The sequence below is a fragment of the Scyliorhinus torazame genome, chromosome 5 (assembly GCF_047496885.1).
Source record: "Scyliorhinus torazame isolate Kashiwa2021f chromosome 5, sScyTor2.1, whole genome shotgun sequence".
Classification (NCBI taxonomy): Eukaryota; Metazoa; Chordata; class Chondrichthyes; order Carcharhiniformes; family Scyliorhinidae; genus Scyliorhinus; species Scyliorhinus torazame.
The window spans coordinates 122253387-122270225 of NC_092711.1; the positions used below are offsets into that span (position 1 = coordinate 122253387).

The 16839-nt window shown below is 46.0% G+C and overlaps 7 non-coding genes across 7 annotated transcripts; all 7 read left to right on the top strand.

The window, feature by feature from the left end:
* The first annotated feature begins 6039 nt into the window (after positions 1-6039).
* Positions 6040-6112, top strand: trnav-uac (transfer RNA valine (anticodon UAC)). Its single transcript has one exon. It is a non-coding gene; the product is annotated as a tRNA-Val (tRNA).
* Positions 6113-7567: 1455 nt separating this feature from the next.
* trnar-acg (transfer RNA arginine (anticodon ACG)) lies at positions 7568-7640 on the top strand. The gene has a single exon. It is a non-coding gene; the product is annotated as a tRNA-Arg (tRNA).
* A 907-nt stretch (positions 7641-8547) lies between these two features.
* trnav-aac (transfer RNA valine (anticodon AAC)) lies at positions 8548-8620 on the top strand. Its single transcript has one exon. It is a non-coding gene; the product is annotated as a tRNA-Val (tRNA).
* A 2435-nt stretch (positions 8621-11055) lies between these two features.
* trnav-uac (transfer RNA valine (anticodon UAC)) lies at positions 11056-11128 on the top strand. The gene has a single exon. It is a non-coding gene; the product is annotated as a tRNA-Val (tRNA).
* Positions 11129-12583: 1455 nt separating this feature from the next.
* On the top strand, positions 12584-12656 carry trnar-acg (transfer RNA arginine (anticodon ACG)). The gene has a single exon. It is a non-coding gene; the product is annotated as a tRNA-Arg (tRNA).
* A 907-nt stretch (positions 12657-13563) lies between these two features.
* Positions 13564-13636, top strand: trnav-aac (transfer RNA valine (anticodon AAC)). The gene has a single exon. It is a non-coding gene; the product is annotated as a tRNA-Val (tRNA).
* Positions 13637-15094: 1458 nt separating this feature from the next.
* On the top strand, positions 15095-15167 carry trnar-acg (transfer RNA arginine (anticodon ACG)). Its single transcript has one exon. It is a non-coding gene; the product is annotated as a tRNA-Arg (tRNA).
* Positions 15168-16839: the final 1672 nt, after the last annotated feature.

Here is a 16839-nt window from a genome sequence, read left to right on the forward strand (position 1 = left end):
ATGTGAATGAATCCCGCCGAATGCGCCACAGAGGCTCAACAAGGAATAGCAAAATGCATTCACCCGGCTGGGCCAGTGGCGCAATGGATAACGCGTCTGACTACGAATCAGGAGATTCTAGGTTCTGATCCTGGCTGGCTCGGAATTCGAACTTTTGGCGTGCGCTTTAACTCACTGGGTGGGACAGCTGATTCTTGATGCAGAGCAAAGTGAGCAGAACGTCTTCAATTCTCGTATCGAAAGTTGATCCGACATCTGCGGAAGATACTGGAACAACTCAGCGAGTCAGGCGGCATTTGTCGACAGGACAACAAAGCACGTCTTTCACCATCACCTTTCATTAAAACCGGGGCGGGTTAGAAATGTCGGACGTTTTAACCAAGTCAAATCCTGGTGGGGGCAAACAGAACAACAGGAAAGCGCTCTGACAGGGTGCAAGCCAGGAGAGATTAAATGAGAAAAGGCCTAGGGTTCCCTGGCCACAGAGTGAGGTGAGAATCGAATGAGAGAATAATTACACCACAGTATGAGGCCATTCCAGCCGCTGTGTCTGTGCCAGCTCTCAACAACTACCGCCCGGATACAAAGAACAAGTGGAAACAAGATTCAAACCCAAATCTGCGATGGAAGTACACACAGAGTGGGGGCAGCATTTACAGTGTGAGACTGTTGCACACACTATGAGTGTGAAAGCTGTATTGAGCCCAGTGGAAAGATGCGCTGCTGTTCCTCGAGTGTTTGTTGAGCTTCTTTGGAACATTTCAGGAGGCCGAGGTCCGGGAGGTCAGCGTTAAGATGCAGCTCTCCAGTCAGTTCAATTCTCCACTTTGGCTCTGTGGATTAGATGGGTCACGTCCCTGTGAAGTTAACGCAGATCATGTTAAGTTCGATCTAATTTCTACATCTCGTGGTTTTATATGTTGAAACATCTGTTTTTGAAAGAAACAGCAGTCGTCTTGTAATAAGTGGCCTAGCCTCTCAGCCTCACCATGCGAATCTGCAGCAACACAGTGAGGTTGCACATTGTACACGTCCGTTGATTGCCAGCTGTTTCTGTAGTGTAGTGGTTATCACATTCGCCTAACACGCGAAAAGTTCGAAACCGAGCAGAAACATCTCGTACTTCCAGTTTAGTCTGTTGCTGACTATTGCCGCAATCTCGTAACTGGTCTTCATCAACGAGGAATAGCAAAATGTATGCATCCGTCTGGTTGTGGTTATTTTCGAAAGCCCTGCCTTCTCAATTTAACTTCCACTTCAAGCATAACTTATCTTCAGGTCTGTAAAGTTCGATTCCTGATTGTTTTATAAGTTGAGACATCGGTTTTAAAGAAACGGCTGTCTTCTTGTAATAAGTGACATGGCCTCTCAGACGAACCATGAGAATCTGCAGCAACACAGTGAGGTTGAACATTGCACAAGTCCATTGATTACTGCACCGCCAGCGGTTTCTGTAGTGTAGTGGTTAGCACATTCCCCTAACATGCGAAAGGTCCCCGGGGCCATACCGGGTAGAAACATCAAGTGCTTCTCATGTTGTGTGAGGAATGTTTGCACAAAGTACTTGTCTTCCCCATCTCGTATGTTCGAGGATTATGAGGATTAGTCTCTCATGAGCCACTAAAATAAATTCCACATTAAGTCACAAGCACTGAATTTTCGACAGGCAATGAGAAGAAAAGGACCTTCTTATTTTGGATATTCGGAGCTAGTTCATCCACAACAGAATTTCATGCATTTACAAATGCAGATAAACATACTTATTCACCATCTCAAACATGTCTAAATGAACGACAAATGCAACTTACTGCGGATGCTTCATTCTGAAACAAAAACAGAACATACTGGACAATCTCAGCAGGACTGACAGCCTCTGTGGAGCGAGATGGCAGCGGTCGGTCCGGGTCTGGGTGACTCTTTGTCAAAGCTGGAGAACTGGAAATGGGGTCAGATTCAGACTAATGTGGATGGGGCGGGGTTGGCGTGCCCTATTGGGCCTCGATAGAGTGGTCAGCAATAGGTGGAAAATGACGAAAATGTCTCGGACAGAAAGAAAAAGGGAATGTAAATGAGGCTAATCAAGGTGCTGATAGTGGCGCCTCAAGAGATCAGAATGTGTTAATCGCAGAAAGTAAGCAGTGTGTCAGCGAACAATTGGCGACAGGGATCAGATTGCTCAAGTAGGATGGTATGGGCTGGGGGAGGGGGGCAATGCTGAGGGTAAAACATATCAATGCAAGGAATTAAAATAAGATGATGGATACAGATGGTGGAGGGGGAAGAAGCAGATGGTGGAGGGGGAAGAGAGGTTACACAGTCTGATGTTGTTGAACTGAATAAAATGAAACATACAGAGAGCTGCCTGAATCTACTGGAATAAGTCAATAGAAGTAAGTGAATATCCACACATAGACAAGCTTTTAGAAAATGTCTTGATTGTCTCGGGAACGTATTGGTTCCCTGCTGTGTGAGCTCAGCTTCTCAAAGGAAACCCAATGTGAATGAATCCCGCCGAATGCGCCACAGAGGCTCAACAAGGAATAGCAAAATGCATTCACCCGGCTGGGCCAGTGGCGCAATGGATAACGCGTCTGACTACGAATCAGGAGATTCTAGGTTCTGATCCTGGCTGGCTCGGAATTCGAACTTTTGGCGTGCGCTTTAACTCACTGGGTGGGACAGCTGATTCTTGATGCAGAGCAAAGTGAGCAGAACGTCTTCAATTCTCGTATCGAAAGTTGATCCGACATCTGCGGAAGATACTGGAACAACTCAGCGAGTCAGGCGGCATTTGTCGACAGGACAACAAAGCACGTCTTTCACCATCACCTTTCATTAAAACCGGGGCGGGTTAGAAATGTCGGACGTTTTAACCAAGTCAAATCCTGGTGGGGGCAAACAGAACAACAGGAAAGCGCTCTGACAGGGTGCAAGCCAGGAGAGATTAAATGAGAAAAGGCCTAGGGTTCCCTGGCCACAGAGTGAGGTGAGAATCGAATGAGAGAATAATTACACCACAGTATGAGGCCATTCCAGCCGCTGTGTCTGTGCCAGCTCTCAACAACTACCGCCCGGATACAAAGAACAAGTGGAAACAAGATTCAAACCCAAATCTGCGATGGAAGTACACACAGAGTGGGGGCAGCATTTACAGTGTGAGACTGTTGCACACACTATGAGTGTGAAAGCTGTATTGAGCCCAGTGGAAAGATGCGCTGCTGTTCCTCGAGTGTTTGTTGAGCTTCTTTGGAACATTTCAGGAGGCCGAGGTCCGGGAGGTCAGCGTTAAGATGCAGCTCTCCAGTCAGTTCAATTCTCCACTTTGGCTCTGTGGATTAGATGGGTCACGTCCCTGTGAAGTTAACGCAGATCATGTTAAGTTCGATCTAATTTCTACATCTCGTGGTTTTATATGTTGAAACATCTGTTTTTGAAAGAAACAGCAGTCGTCTTGTAATAAGTGGCCTAGCCTCTCAGCCTCACCATGCGAATCTGCAGCAACACAGTGAGGTTGCACATTGTACACGTCCGTTGATTGCCAGCTGTTTCTGTAGTGTAGTGGTTATCACATTCGCCTAACACGCGAAAAGTTCGAAACCGAGCAGAAACATCTCGTACTTCCAGTTTAGTCTGTTGCTGACTATTGCCGCAATCTCGTAACTGGTCTTCATCAACGAGGAATAGCAAAATGTATGCATCCGTCTGGTTGTGGTTATTTTCGAAAGCCCTGCCTTCTCAATTTAACTTCCACTTCAAGCATAACTTATCTTCAGGTCTGTAAAGTTCGATTCCTGATTGTTTTATAAGTTGAGACATCGGTTTTAAAGAAACGGCTGTCTTCTTGTAATAAGTGACATGGCCTCTCAGACGAACCATGAGAATCTGCAGCAACACAGTGAGGTTGAACATTGCACAAGTCCATTGATTACTGCACCGCCAGCGGTTTCTGTAGTGTAGTGGTTAGCACATTCCCCTAACATGCGAAAGGTCCCCGGGGCCATACCGGGTAGAAACATCAAGTGCTTCTCATGTTGTGTGAGGAATGTTTGCACAAAGTACTTGTCTTCCCCATCTCGTATGTTCGAGGATTATGAGGATTAGTCTCTCATGAGCCACTAAAATAAATTCCACATTAAGTCACAAGCACTGAATTTTCGACAGGCAATGAGAAGAAAAGGACCTTCTTATTTTGGATATTCGGAGCTAGTTCATCCACAACAGAATTTCATGCATTTACAAATGCAGATAAACATACTTATTCACCATCTCAAACATGTCTAAATGAACGACAAATGCAACTTACTGCGGATGCTTCATTCTGAAACAAAAACAGAACATACTGGACAATCTCAGCAGGACTGACAGCCTCTGTGGAGCGAGATGGCAGCGGTCGGTCCGGGTCTGGGTGACTCTTTGTCAAAGCTGGAGAACTGGAAATGGGGTCAGATTCAGACTAATGTGGATGGGGCGGGGTTGGCGTGCCCTATTGGGCCTCGATAGAGTGGTCAGCAATAGGTGGAAAATGACGAAAATGTCTCGGACAGAAAGAAAAAGGGAATGTAAATGAGGCTAATCAAGGTGCTGATAGTGGCGCCTCAAGAGATCAGAATGTGTTAATCGCAGAAAGTAAGCAGTGTGTCAGCGAACAATTGGCGACAGGGATCAGATTGCTCAAGTAGGATGGTATGGGCTGGGGGAGGGGGGCAATGCTGAGGGTAAAACATATCAATGCAAGGAATTAAAATAAGATGATGGATACAGATGGTGGAGGGGGAAGAAGCAGATGGTGGAGGGGGAAGAGAGGTTACACAGTCTGATGTTGTTGAACTGAATAAAATGAAACATACAGAGAGCTGCCTGAATCTACTGGAATAAGTCAATAGAAGTAAGTGAATATCCACACATAGACAAGCTTTTAGAAAATGTCTTGATTGTCTCGGGAACGTATTGGTTCCCTGCTGTGTGAGCTCAGCTTCTCAAAGGAAACCCAATGTGAATGAATCCCGCCGAATGCGCCACAGAGGCTCAACAAGGAATAGCAAAATGCATGCACCCGGCTGGGCCAGTGACGCAATGGATAACGCGTCTGACTACGAATCAGGAGATTCTAGGTTCGACTCCTGGCTGGCTCGGAATTCGAACTTTTGGCGTGCGCTTTAACTCACTGGGTGGGACAGCTGATTCTTGATGCAGAGCAAAGTGAGCAGAACGTCTTCAATTCTCGTATCGAAAGTTGATCCGACATCTGCGGAAGATACTGGAACAACTCAGCGAGTCAGGCGGCATTTGTCGACAGGACAACAAAGCACGTCTTTCACCATCACCTTTCATTAAAACCGAGGCGGGTTAGAAATGTCGGACGTTTTAACCAAGTCAAATCCTGGTGGGAGCAAACAGAACAACAGGAAAGCGCTCTGACAGGGTGCAAGTCAGGAGAGATTAAATGAGAAAAGGCCTAGGGTTCCCTGTCCACAGAGTGAGGTGAGCATCGAATGAGAGAATAATTACACCACAGTATGAGGCCATTCTAGCCGCTGTGTCTGTGCCAGCTCTCAACAACTACCGCCCGGATACAAAGAAGAAGTGGAAACAAGATTCAAACCCAAATCTGCGATGGAAGTACACACAGACTGGTGGCAGCATTTACAGTGTCAGACTGTTGCACACACTATGAGTGTGAAAGCTGTATTGAGCCCAGTGGAAAGATGCGCTGCTGTTCCTCGAGTGTTTGTTGAGCTTCTTTGGAACATTTGAGGAGGCCGAGGTCCGGGAGGTCAGCGTTAAGATGCAGCTCTCCAGTCAGTTCAATTCTCCACTTTGGCTCTGTGGATTAGATGCGTCACGTCCCTGTGAAGTTAACGCGGATCATGCTAAGTTCGATCTAATTTCTACATCTTGTGGTTTTATATGTTGAAACATCTGTTTTTGAAAGAAACAGCAGTCGTCTTGTAATAAGTGGCCTGGCCTCTCAGCCTCACCATGCGAATCTGCAGCAACACAGTGAGGTTGCACATTGTACACGTCCGTTGATTGCCAGCTGTTTCTGTAGTGTAGTGGTTATCACATTCGCCTTACACGCGAAAGGTCCCCGGTTCGAAACCGGGCAGAAACATCTCGAACTTCCAGTTTAGTCTGTTGCTGACTATTGCCGCAATCTCGTAACTGGTCTTCATCAACGAGGAATAGCAAAATGCATGCACCCGTCTGGTTGTGGTTATTTACGAAAGCCCTGCATTCTCAATTTAACTTCCACTTCAAGCAAAACATAACTTATCTTCAGGTCTGTAAAGTTCGATTCCTGATTGTTTTATAAGTTGAGACATCGGTTTTAAAGAAACGGCTGTCTTCTTGTAATAAGTGACATGGCCTCTCAGACGAACCATGAGAAGCTGCAGCAACACAGTGAGGTTGAACATTGCACAAGTCCAATGATTACTGCACCGCCAGCGGTTTCTGTAGTGTAGTGGTTAGCACATTCCCCTAACATGCGAAAGGTCCCCGGGGCCATACCAGGTAGAAACATCAAGTGCTTCTCATGTTGTGTGAGGAATGTTTGCACAAAGTACTTTTGTTCCCCCATCTCGTATGTTCGAGGATTATGAGGTTTAGACTCTCATGAGCCACTAAAATAAATTCCACATTAAGTCACAAGCACTGAATTTTCGACAGGCAATGAGAAGAAAAGGACCTTCCTATTTTGGATATTCGGAGCTAGTTCATCCACAACAGAATTTCATGCATTTACAAATGCAGATAAACATACTTATTCACCATCTCAAACATGTCTAAATGAACGACAAATGCAACTTACTGCGGATGCTTCATTCTGAAACAAAAACAGAACATACTGGACAATCTCAGCAGGACTGACAGCCTCTGTGGAGCGAGATGGCAGCGGTCGTTCCGGGCCTGGGTGACTCTTTGTCAAAGCTGGAGAACTGGAAATGGGGTCAGATTCAGACTAATGTGGATGGGGCGGGGTTGGCGTGCCCTATTGGGCCTCGATAGAGTGGTCAGCAATAGGTGGAAAATGACGAAAATGTCTCGGACAGAAAGAAAAAGGGAATGTAAATGAGGCTAATCAAGGTGCTGATAGTGGCGCCTCAAGAGAACAGAATGTGTTAATCGCAGAAAGTAAGCAGTGTGTCAGCGAACAATTGGCGACAGGGATCAGATTGCTCAAGTAGGATGGTATGGGCTGGGGGAGGGGGGCAATGCTGAGGGTAAAACATATCAATGCAAGGAATTAAAATAAGATGATGGATACAGATGGTGGAGGGGGAAGAAGCAGATGGTGGAGGGGGAAGAGAGGTTACACAGTCTGATGTTGTTGAACTGAATAAAATGAAACATACAGAGAGCTGCCTGAATCTACTGGAATAAGTCAATAGAAGTAAGTGAATATCCACACATAGACAAGCTTTTAGAAAATGTCTTGATTGTCTCGGGAACGTATTGGTTCCCTGCTGTGTGAGCTCAGCTTCTCAAAGGAAACCCAATGTGAATGAATCCCGCCGAATGCGCCACAGAGGCTCAACAAGGAATAGCAAAAGACATTCACCCGGCTGGGCCAGTGGCGCAATGGATAACGCGTCTGACTACGAATCAGGAGATTCCAGGTTCGACTCCTGGCTGGCTCGAAATTCGAACTTTTGGCGTGCGCTTTAACTCACTGGGTGGGACAGCTGATTCTTGATGCAGAGCAAAGTGAGCAGAACGTCTTCAATTCTCGTATCGAAAGTTGATCCGACATCTGCGGAAGATACTGGAACAACTCAGCGAGTCAGGCGGCATTTGTCGACAGGACAACACAGCTCGTCTTTCACCATCACTTTTCATTAAAACCGGGACGGGTTAGAAATGTCGGACGTTTTAACCAAGTCAAATCCCGGTGGGAGCAAACAGAATAACAGGAAAGCGCTCTGACAGGGTGCAAGTCAGGAGAGATTAAATGAGAAAAGGCCTAGGGTTCCCTGGCCACAGAGTGAGGTGAGCATCGAATGAGAGAATAATTACACCACAGTATGAGGCCATTCCAGCCGCTGTGTCTGTGCCAGCTCTCAGCAACTACCGCCCGGATACAAAGACGAAGTGGAAACAAGATTCAAACCCAAATCTGCGATGGTAGTACACACAGAATGGGGGCAGCATTTACAGTGTGAGACGGTTGCACACACTATGAGTGTGAAAGCTGTATTGAGCCCAGTGGAAAGATGCGCTGCTGTTCCTCGAGTGTTTGTTGAGCTTCTTTGGAACATTTCAGGAGGCCGAGGTCCGGAAGGTCAGCGTTAAGATGCAGCTCTCCAGTCAGTTCAATTCTCCACTTTGGCTCTGTAGATTAGATGGGTCACGTCCCTGTGAAGTTAACGCAGATCATGTTAAGTTCGATCTAATTTCTACATCTCGTGGTTTTATATGTTGAAACATCTGTTTTTGAAAGAAACAGCAGTCGACTTGTAATAAGTGGCCTAGCCTCTCAGCCTCACCATGCGAATCTGCAGCAACACAGTGAGGTTGCACATTGTACACGTCCGTTGATTGCCAGCTGTTTCTGTAGTGTAGTGGTTATCACATTCGCCTAACACGCGAAAGGTCCCCGGTTCGAAACCGGGCAGAAACATCTCGTATTTCCAGTTTAGTCTGTTGCTGACTATTGCCGCAATCTCGTAACTGGTCTTCATCAACGAGAAATAGCAAAATGCATGCACCCGTCTGGTTGTGGTTATTTTCGAAAGCCCTGCCTTCTCAATTTAACTTCCACTTCAAGCAAAACATAACTTATCTTCAGTTCTGTAAAGTTCGATTCCTGATTGTTTTTTAAGTTGAGACATCGGTTTTAAAGAAACGGCTGTCTTCTTGTAATAAGTGACATGGCCTCTCAGACGAACCATGAGAAGCTGCAGCAACACAGTGAGGTTGAACATTGCACAAGTCCATTGATTACTGCACCGCCAGCGGTTTCTGTAGTGTAGTGGTTAGCACATTCCCCTAACATGCGAAAGGTCCCCGGGGCCATACCGGGTAGAAACATCAAGTGCTTCTCATGTTGTGTGAGGAATGTTTGCACAAAGTACTTTTGTTTCCCCATCTCGTATGTTCGAGGATTATGAGGTTTAGTCTCTCATGAGCCACTGAAATAAATTCCACATTAAGTAACAAGCACTGAATTTTCGACAGGCAATGAGAAGAAAAGGACCTTCCTATTTTGGATATTCGGAGCTAGTTCATCCACAACAGAATTTCATGCATTTACAAATGCAGATAAACATACTTATTCACCATCTCAAACATGTCTAAATGAACGACAAATGCAACTTACTGCGGATGCTTCATTCTGAAACAAAAACAGAACATACTGGACAATCTCAGCAGGACTGACAGCCTCTGTGGAGCGAGATGGCAGCGGTCGGTCCGGGTCTGGGTGACTCTTTGTCAAAGCTGGAGAACTGGAAATGGGGTCAGATTCAGACTAATGTGGATGGGGCGGGGTTGGCGTGCCCTATTGGGCCTCGATAGAGTGGTCAGCAATAGGTGGAAAATGACGAAAATGTCTCGGACAGAAAGAAAAAGGGAATGTAAATGAGGCTAATCAAGGTGCTGATAGTGGCGCCTCAAGAGATCAGAATGTGTTAATCGCAGAAAGTAAGCAGTGTGTCAGCGAACAATTGGCGACAGGGATCAGATTGCTCAAGTAGGATGGTATGGGCTGGGGGAGGGGGGCAATGCTGAGGGTAAAACATATCAATGCAAGGAATTAAAATAAGATGATGGATACAGATGGTGGAGGGGGAAGAAGCAGATGGTGGAGGGGGAAGAGAGGTTACACAGTCTGATGTTGTTGAACTGAATAAAATGAAACATACAGAGAGCTGCCTGAATCTACTGGAATAAGTCAATAGAAGTAAGTGAATATCCACACATAGACAAGCTTTTAGAAAATGTCTTGATTGTCTCGGGAACGTATTGGTTCCCTGCTGTGTGAGCTCAGCTTCTCAAAGGAAACCCAATGTGAATGAATCCCGCCGAATGCGCCACAGAGGCTCAACAAGGAATAGCAAAATGCATGCACCCGGCTGGGCCAGTGACGCAATGGATAACGCGTCTGACTACGAATCAGGAGATTCTAGGTTCGACTCCTGGCTGGCTCGGAATTCGAACTTTTGGCGTGCGCTTTAACTCACTGGGTGGGACAGCTGATTCTTGATGCAGAGCAAAGTGAGCAGAACGTCTTCAATTCTCGTATCGAAAGTTGATCCGACATCTGCGGAAGATACTGGAACAACTCAGCGAGTCAGGCGGCATTTGTCGACAGGACAACAAAGCACGTCTTTCACCATCACCTTTCATTAAAACCGAGGCGGGTTAGAAATGTCGGACGTTTTAACCAAGTCAAATCCTGGTGGGAGCAAACAGAACAACAGGAAAGCGCTCTGACAGGGTGCAAGTCAGGAGAGATTAAATGAGAAAAGGCCTAGGGTTCCCTGTCCACAGAGTGAGGTGAGCATCGAATGAGAGAATAATTACACCACAGTATGAGGCCATTCTAGCCGCTGTGTCTGTGCCAGCTCTCAACAACTACCGCCCGGATACAAAGAAGAAGTGGAAACAAGATTCAAACCCAAATCTGCGATGGAAGTACACACAGACTGGTGGCAGCATTTACAGTGTCAGACTGTTGCACACACTATGAGTGTGAAAGCTGTATTGAGCCCAGTGGAAAGATGCGCTGCTGTTCCTCGAGTGTTTGTTGAGCTTCTTTGGAACATTTGAGGAGGCCGAGGTCCGGGAGGTCAGCGTTAAGATGCAGCTCTCCAGTCAGTTCAATTCTCCACTTTGGCTCTGTGGATTAGATGCGTCACGTCCCTGTGAAGTTAACGCGGATCATGCTAAGTTCGATCTAATTTCTACATCTTGTGGTTTTATATGTTGAAACATCTGTTTTTGAAAGAAACAGCAGTCGTCTTGTAATAAGTGGCCTGGCCTCTCAGCCTCACCATGCGAATCTGCAGCAACACAGTGAGGTTGCACATTGTACACGTCCGTTGATTGCCAGCTGTTTCTGTAGTGTAGTGGTTATCACATTCGCCTTACACGCGAAAGGTCCCCGGTTCGAAACCGGGCAGAAACATCTCGAACTTCCAGTTTAGTCTGTTGCTGACTATTGCCGCAATCTCGTAACTGGTCTTCATCAACGAGGAATAGCAAAATGCATGCACCCGTCTGGTTGTGGTTATTTACGAAAGCCCTGCATTCTCAATTTAACTTCCACTTCAAGCAAAACATAACTTATCTTCAGGTCTGTAAAGTTCGATTCCTGATTGTTTTATAAGTTGAGACATCGGTTTTAAAGAAACGGCTGTCTTCTTGTAATAAGTGACATGGCCTCTCAGACGAACCATGAGAAGCTGCAGCAACACAGTGAGGTTGAACATTGCACAAGTCCAATGATTACTGCACCGCCAGCGGTTTCTGTAGTGTAGTGGTTAGCACATTCCCCTAACATGCGAAAGGTCCCCGGGGCCATACCAGGTAGAAACATCAAGTGCTTCTCATGTTGTGTGAGGAATGTTTGCACAAAGTACTTTTGTTCCCCCATCTCGTATGTTCGAGGATTATGAGGTTTAGACTCTCATGAGCCACTAAAATAAATTCCACATTAAGTCACAAGCACTGAATTTTCGACAGGCAATGAGAAGAAAAGGACCTTCCTATTTTGGATATTCGGAGCTAGTTCATCCACAACAGAATTTCATGCATTTACAAATGCAGATAAACATACTTATTCACCATCTCAAACATGTCTAAATGAACGACAAATGCAACTTACTGCGGATGCTTCATTCTGAAACAAAAACAGAACATACTGGACAATCTCAGCAGGACTGACAGCCTCTGTGGAGCGAGATGGCAGCGGTCGTTCCGGGCCTGGGTGACTCTTTGTCAAAGCTGGAGAACTGGAAATGGGGTCAGATTCAGACTAATGTGGATGGGGCGGGGTTGGCGTGCCCTATTGGGCCTCGATAGAGTGGTCAGCAATAGGTGGAAAATGACGAAAATGTCTCGGACAGAAAGAAAAAGGGAATGTAAATGAGGCTAATCAAGGTGCTGATAGTGGCGCCTCAAGAGATCAGAATGTGTTAATCGCAGAAAGTAAGCAGTGTGTCAGCGAACAATTGGCGACAGGGATCAGATTGCTCAAGTAGGATGGTATGGGCTGGGGGAGGGGGGCAATGCTGAGGGTAAAACATATCAATGCAAGGAATTAAAATAAGATGATGGATACAGATGGTGGAGGGGGAAGAAGCAGATGGTGGAGGGGGAAGAGAGGTTACACAGTCTGATGTTGTTGAACTGAATAAAATGAAACATACAGAGAGCTGCCTGAATCTACTGGAATAAGTCAATAGAAGTAAGTGAATATCCACACATAGACAAGCTTTTAGAAAATGTCTTGATTGTCTCGGGAACGTATTGGTTCCCTGCTGTGTGAGCTCAGCTTCTCAAAGGAAACCCAATGTGAATGAATCCCGCCGAATGCGCCACAGAGGCTCAACAAGGAATAGCAAAAGGCATTCACCCGGCTGGGCCAGTGGCGCAATGGATAACGCGTCTGACTACGAATCAGGAGATTCCAGGTTCGACTCCTGGCTGGCTCGAAATTCGAACTTTTGGCGTGCGCTTTAACTCACTGGGTGGGACAGCTGATTCTTGATGCAGAGCAAAGTGAGCAGAACGTCTTCAATTCTCGTATCGAAAGTTGATCCGACATCTGCGGAAGATACTGGAACAACTCAGCGAGTCAGGCGGCATTTGTCGACAGGACAACACAGCTCGTCTTTCACCATCACTTTTCATTAAAACCGGGACGGGTTAGAAATGTCGGACGTTTTAACCAAGTCAAATCCCGGTGGGAGCAAACAGAATAACAGGAAAGCGCTCTGACAGGGTGCAAGTCAGGAGAGATTAAATGAGAAAAGGCCTAGGGTTCCCTGGCCACAGAGTGAGGTGAGCATCGAATGAGAGAATAATTACACCACAGTATGAGGCCATTCCAGCCGCTGTGTCTGTGCCAGCTCTCAGCAACTACCGCCCGGATACAAAGACGAAGTGGAAACAAGATTCAAACCCAAATCTGCGATGGTAGTACACACAGAATGGGGGCAGCATTTACAGTGTGAGACGGTTGCACACACTATGAGTGTGAAAGCTGTATTGAGCCCAGTGGAAAGATGCGCTGCTGTTCCTCGAGTGTTTGTTGAGCTTCTTTGGAACATTTCAGGAGGCCGAGGTCCGGAAGGTCAGCGTTAAGATGCAGCTCTCCAGTCAGTTCAATTCTCCACTTTGGCTCTGTAGATTAGATGGGTCACGTCCCTGTGAAGTTAACGCAGATCATGTTAAGTTCGATCTAATTTCTACATCTCGTGGTTTTATATGTTGAAACATCTGTTTTTGAAAGAAACAGCAGTCGACTTGTAATAAGTGGCCTAGCCTCTCAGCCTCACCATGCGAATCTGCAGCAACACAGTGAGGTTGCACATTGTACACGTCCGTTGATTGCCAGCTGTTTCTGTAGTGTAGTGGTTATCACATTCGCCTAACACGCGAAAGGTCCCCGGTTCTAAACCGGGCAGAAACATCTCGTATTTCCAGTTTAGTCTGTTGCTGACTATTGCCGCAATCTCGTAACTGGTCTTCATCAACGAGAAATAGCAAAATGCATGCACCCGTCTGGTTGTGGTTATTTTCGAAAGCCCTGCCTTCTCAATTTAACTTCCACTTCAAGCAAAACATAACTTATCTTCAGTTCTGTAAAGTTCGATTCCTGATTGTTTTATAAGTTGAGACATCGGTTTTAAAGAAACGGCTGTCTTCTTGTAATAAGTGACATGGCCTCTCAGACGAACCATGAGAAGCTGCAGCAACACAGTGAGGTTGAACATTGCACAAGTCCATTGATTACTGCACCGCCAGCGGTTTCTGTAGTGTAGTGGTTAGCACATTCCCCTAACATGCGAAAGGTCCCCGGGGCCATACCGGGTAGAAACATCAAGTGCTTCTCATGTTGTGTGAGGAATGTTTGCACAAAGTACTTTTGTTTCCCCATCTCGTATGTTCGAGGATTATGAGGTTTAGTCTCTCATGAGCCACTGAAATAAATTCCACATTAAGTAACAAGCACTGAATTTTCGACAGGCAATGAGAAGAAAAGGACCTTCCTATTTTGGATATTCGGAGCTAGTTCATCCACAACAGAATTTCATGCATTTACAAATGCAGATAAACATACTTATTCACCATCTCAAACATGTCTAAATGAACGACAAATGCAACTTACTGCGGATGCTTCATTCTGAAACAAAAACAGAACATACTGGACAATCTCAGCAGGACTGACAGCCTCTGTGGAGCGAGATGGCAGCGGTCGTTCCGGGCCTGGGTGACTCTTTGTCAAAGCTGGAGAACTGGAAATGGGGTCAGATTCAGACTAATGTGGATGGGGCGGGGTTGGCGTGCCCTATTGGGCCTCGATAGAGTGGTCAGCAATAGGTGGAAAATGACGAAAATGTCTCGGACAGAAAGAAAAAGGGAATGTAAATGAGGCTAATCAAGGTGCTGATAGTGGCGCCTCAAGAGATCAGAATGTGTTAATCGCAGAAAGTAAGCAGTGTGTCAGCGAACAATTGGCGACAGGGATCAGATTGCTCAAGTAGGATGGTATGGGCTGGGGGGGGGGGGGGGCAATGCTGAGGGTAAAACATATCAATGCAAGGAATTAAAATAAGATGATGGATACAGATGGTGGAGGGGGAAGAAGCAGATGGTGGAGGGGGAAGAGAGGTTACACAGTCTGATGTTGTTGAACTGAATAAAATGAAACATACAGAGAGCTGCCTGAATCTACTGGAATAAGTCAATAGAAGTAAGTGAATATCCACACATAGACAAGCTTTTAGAAAATGTCTTGATTGTCTCGGGAACGTATTGGTTCCCTGCTGTGTGAGCTCAGCTTCTCAAAGGAAACCCAATGTGAATGAATCCCGCCGAATGCGCCACAGAGGCTCAACAAGGAATAGCAAAATGCATGCACCCGGCTGGGCCAGTGGCGCAATGGATAACGCGTCTGACTACGAATCAGGAGATTCTAAGTTCGACTCCTGGCTGGCTCGGAATTCGAACTTTTGGCGTGCGCTTTAACTCACTGGGTGGGACAGCTGATTCTTGATGCAGAGCAAAGTGAGCAGAACGTCTTCAATTCTCGTATCGAAAGTTGATCCGACATCTGCGGAAGATACTGGAACAACTCAGCGAGTCAGGCGGCATTTGTCGACAGGACAACACAGCTCGTCTTTCACCATCACTTTTCATTAAAACCGGGACGGGTTAGAAATGTCGGACGTTTTAACCAAGTCAAATCCCGGTGGGAGCAAGCAGAATAACAGGAAAGCGCTCTGACAGGGTGCAAGTCAGGAGAGATTAAATGAGAAAAGGCCTAGGGTTCCCTGGCCACAGAGTGAGGTGAGCATCGAATGAGAGAATAATTACACCACAGTATGAGGTCATTCCAGCCGCTGTGTCTGTGCCAGCTCTCAGCAACTACCGCCCGGATACAAAGACGAAGTGGAAACAAGATTCAAACCCAAATCTGCGATGGTAGTACACACAGAATGGGGGCAGCATTTACAGTGTGAGACGGTTGCACACACTATGAGTGTGAAAGCTGTATTGAGCCCAGTGGAAAGATGCGCTGCTGTTCCTCGAGTGTTTGTTGAGCTTCTTTGGAACATTTCAGGAGGCCGAGGTCCGGGAGGTCAGCGTTAAGATGCAGCTCTCCAGTCAGTTCAATTCTCCACTTTGGCTCTGTGGATTAGTTGGGTCACGTCCCTGTGAAGTTAACGCAGATCATGTTAAGTTCGATCTAATTTCTACATCTCGTGGTTTTATATGTTGAAACATCTGTTTTTGAAAGAAACAGCAGTCGTCTTGTAATAAGTGGCCTAGCCTCTCAGCCTCACCATGCGAATCTGCAGCAACACAGTGAGGTTGCACATTGTACACGTCCGTTGATTGCCAGCTGTTTCTGTAGTGTAGTGGTTATCACATTCGCCTAACACGCGAAAAGTTCGAAACCGAGCAGAAACATCTCGTACTTCCAGTTTAGTCTGTTGCTGACTATTGCCGCAATCTCGTAACTGGTCTTCATCAGCGAGGAATAGCAAAATGCATGCACCCGTCTGGTTGTGGTTATTTTCGAAAGCCCTGCCTTCTCAATTTAACTTCCACTTCAAGCATAACTTATCTTCAGGTCTGTAAAGTTCGATTCCTGATTGTTTTATAAGTTGAGACATCGGTTTTAAAGAAACGGCTGTCTTCTTGTAATAAGTGACATGGCCTCTCAGACGAACCATGAGAATCTGCAGCAACACAGTGAGGTTGAACATGGCACAAGTCCATTGATTACTGCACCGCCAGCGGTTTCTGTAGTGTAGTGGTTAGCACATTCCCCTAACATGCGAAAGGTCCCCGGGGCCATACCGGGTAGAAACATCAAGTGCTTCTCATGTTGTGTGAGGAATGTTTGCACAAAGTACTTGTGTTCCCCATCTCGTATGTTCGAGGATTATGAGGATTAGTCTCTCATGAGCCACTAAAATAAATTCCACATTAAGTCACAAGCACTGAATTTTCGACAGGCAATGAGAAGAAAAGGACCTTCTTATTTTGGATATTCGGAGCTAGTTCATCCACAACAGAATTTCATGCATTTACAAATGCAGATAAACATACTTATTCACCATCTCAAACATGTCTAAATGAACGACAAATGCAACTTACTGCGGA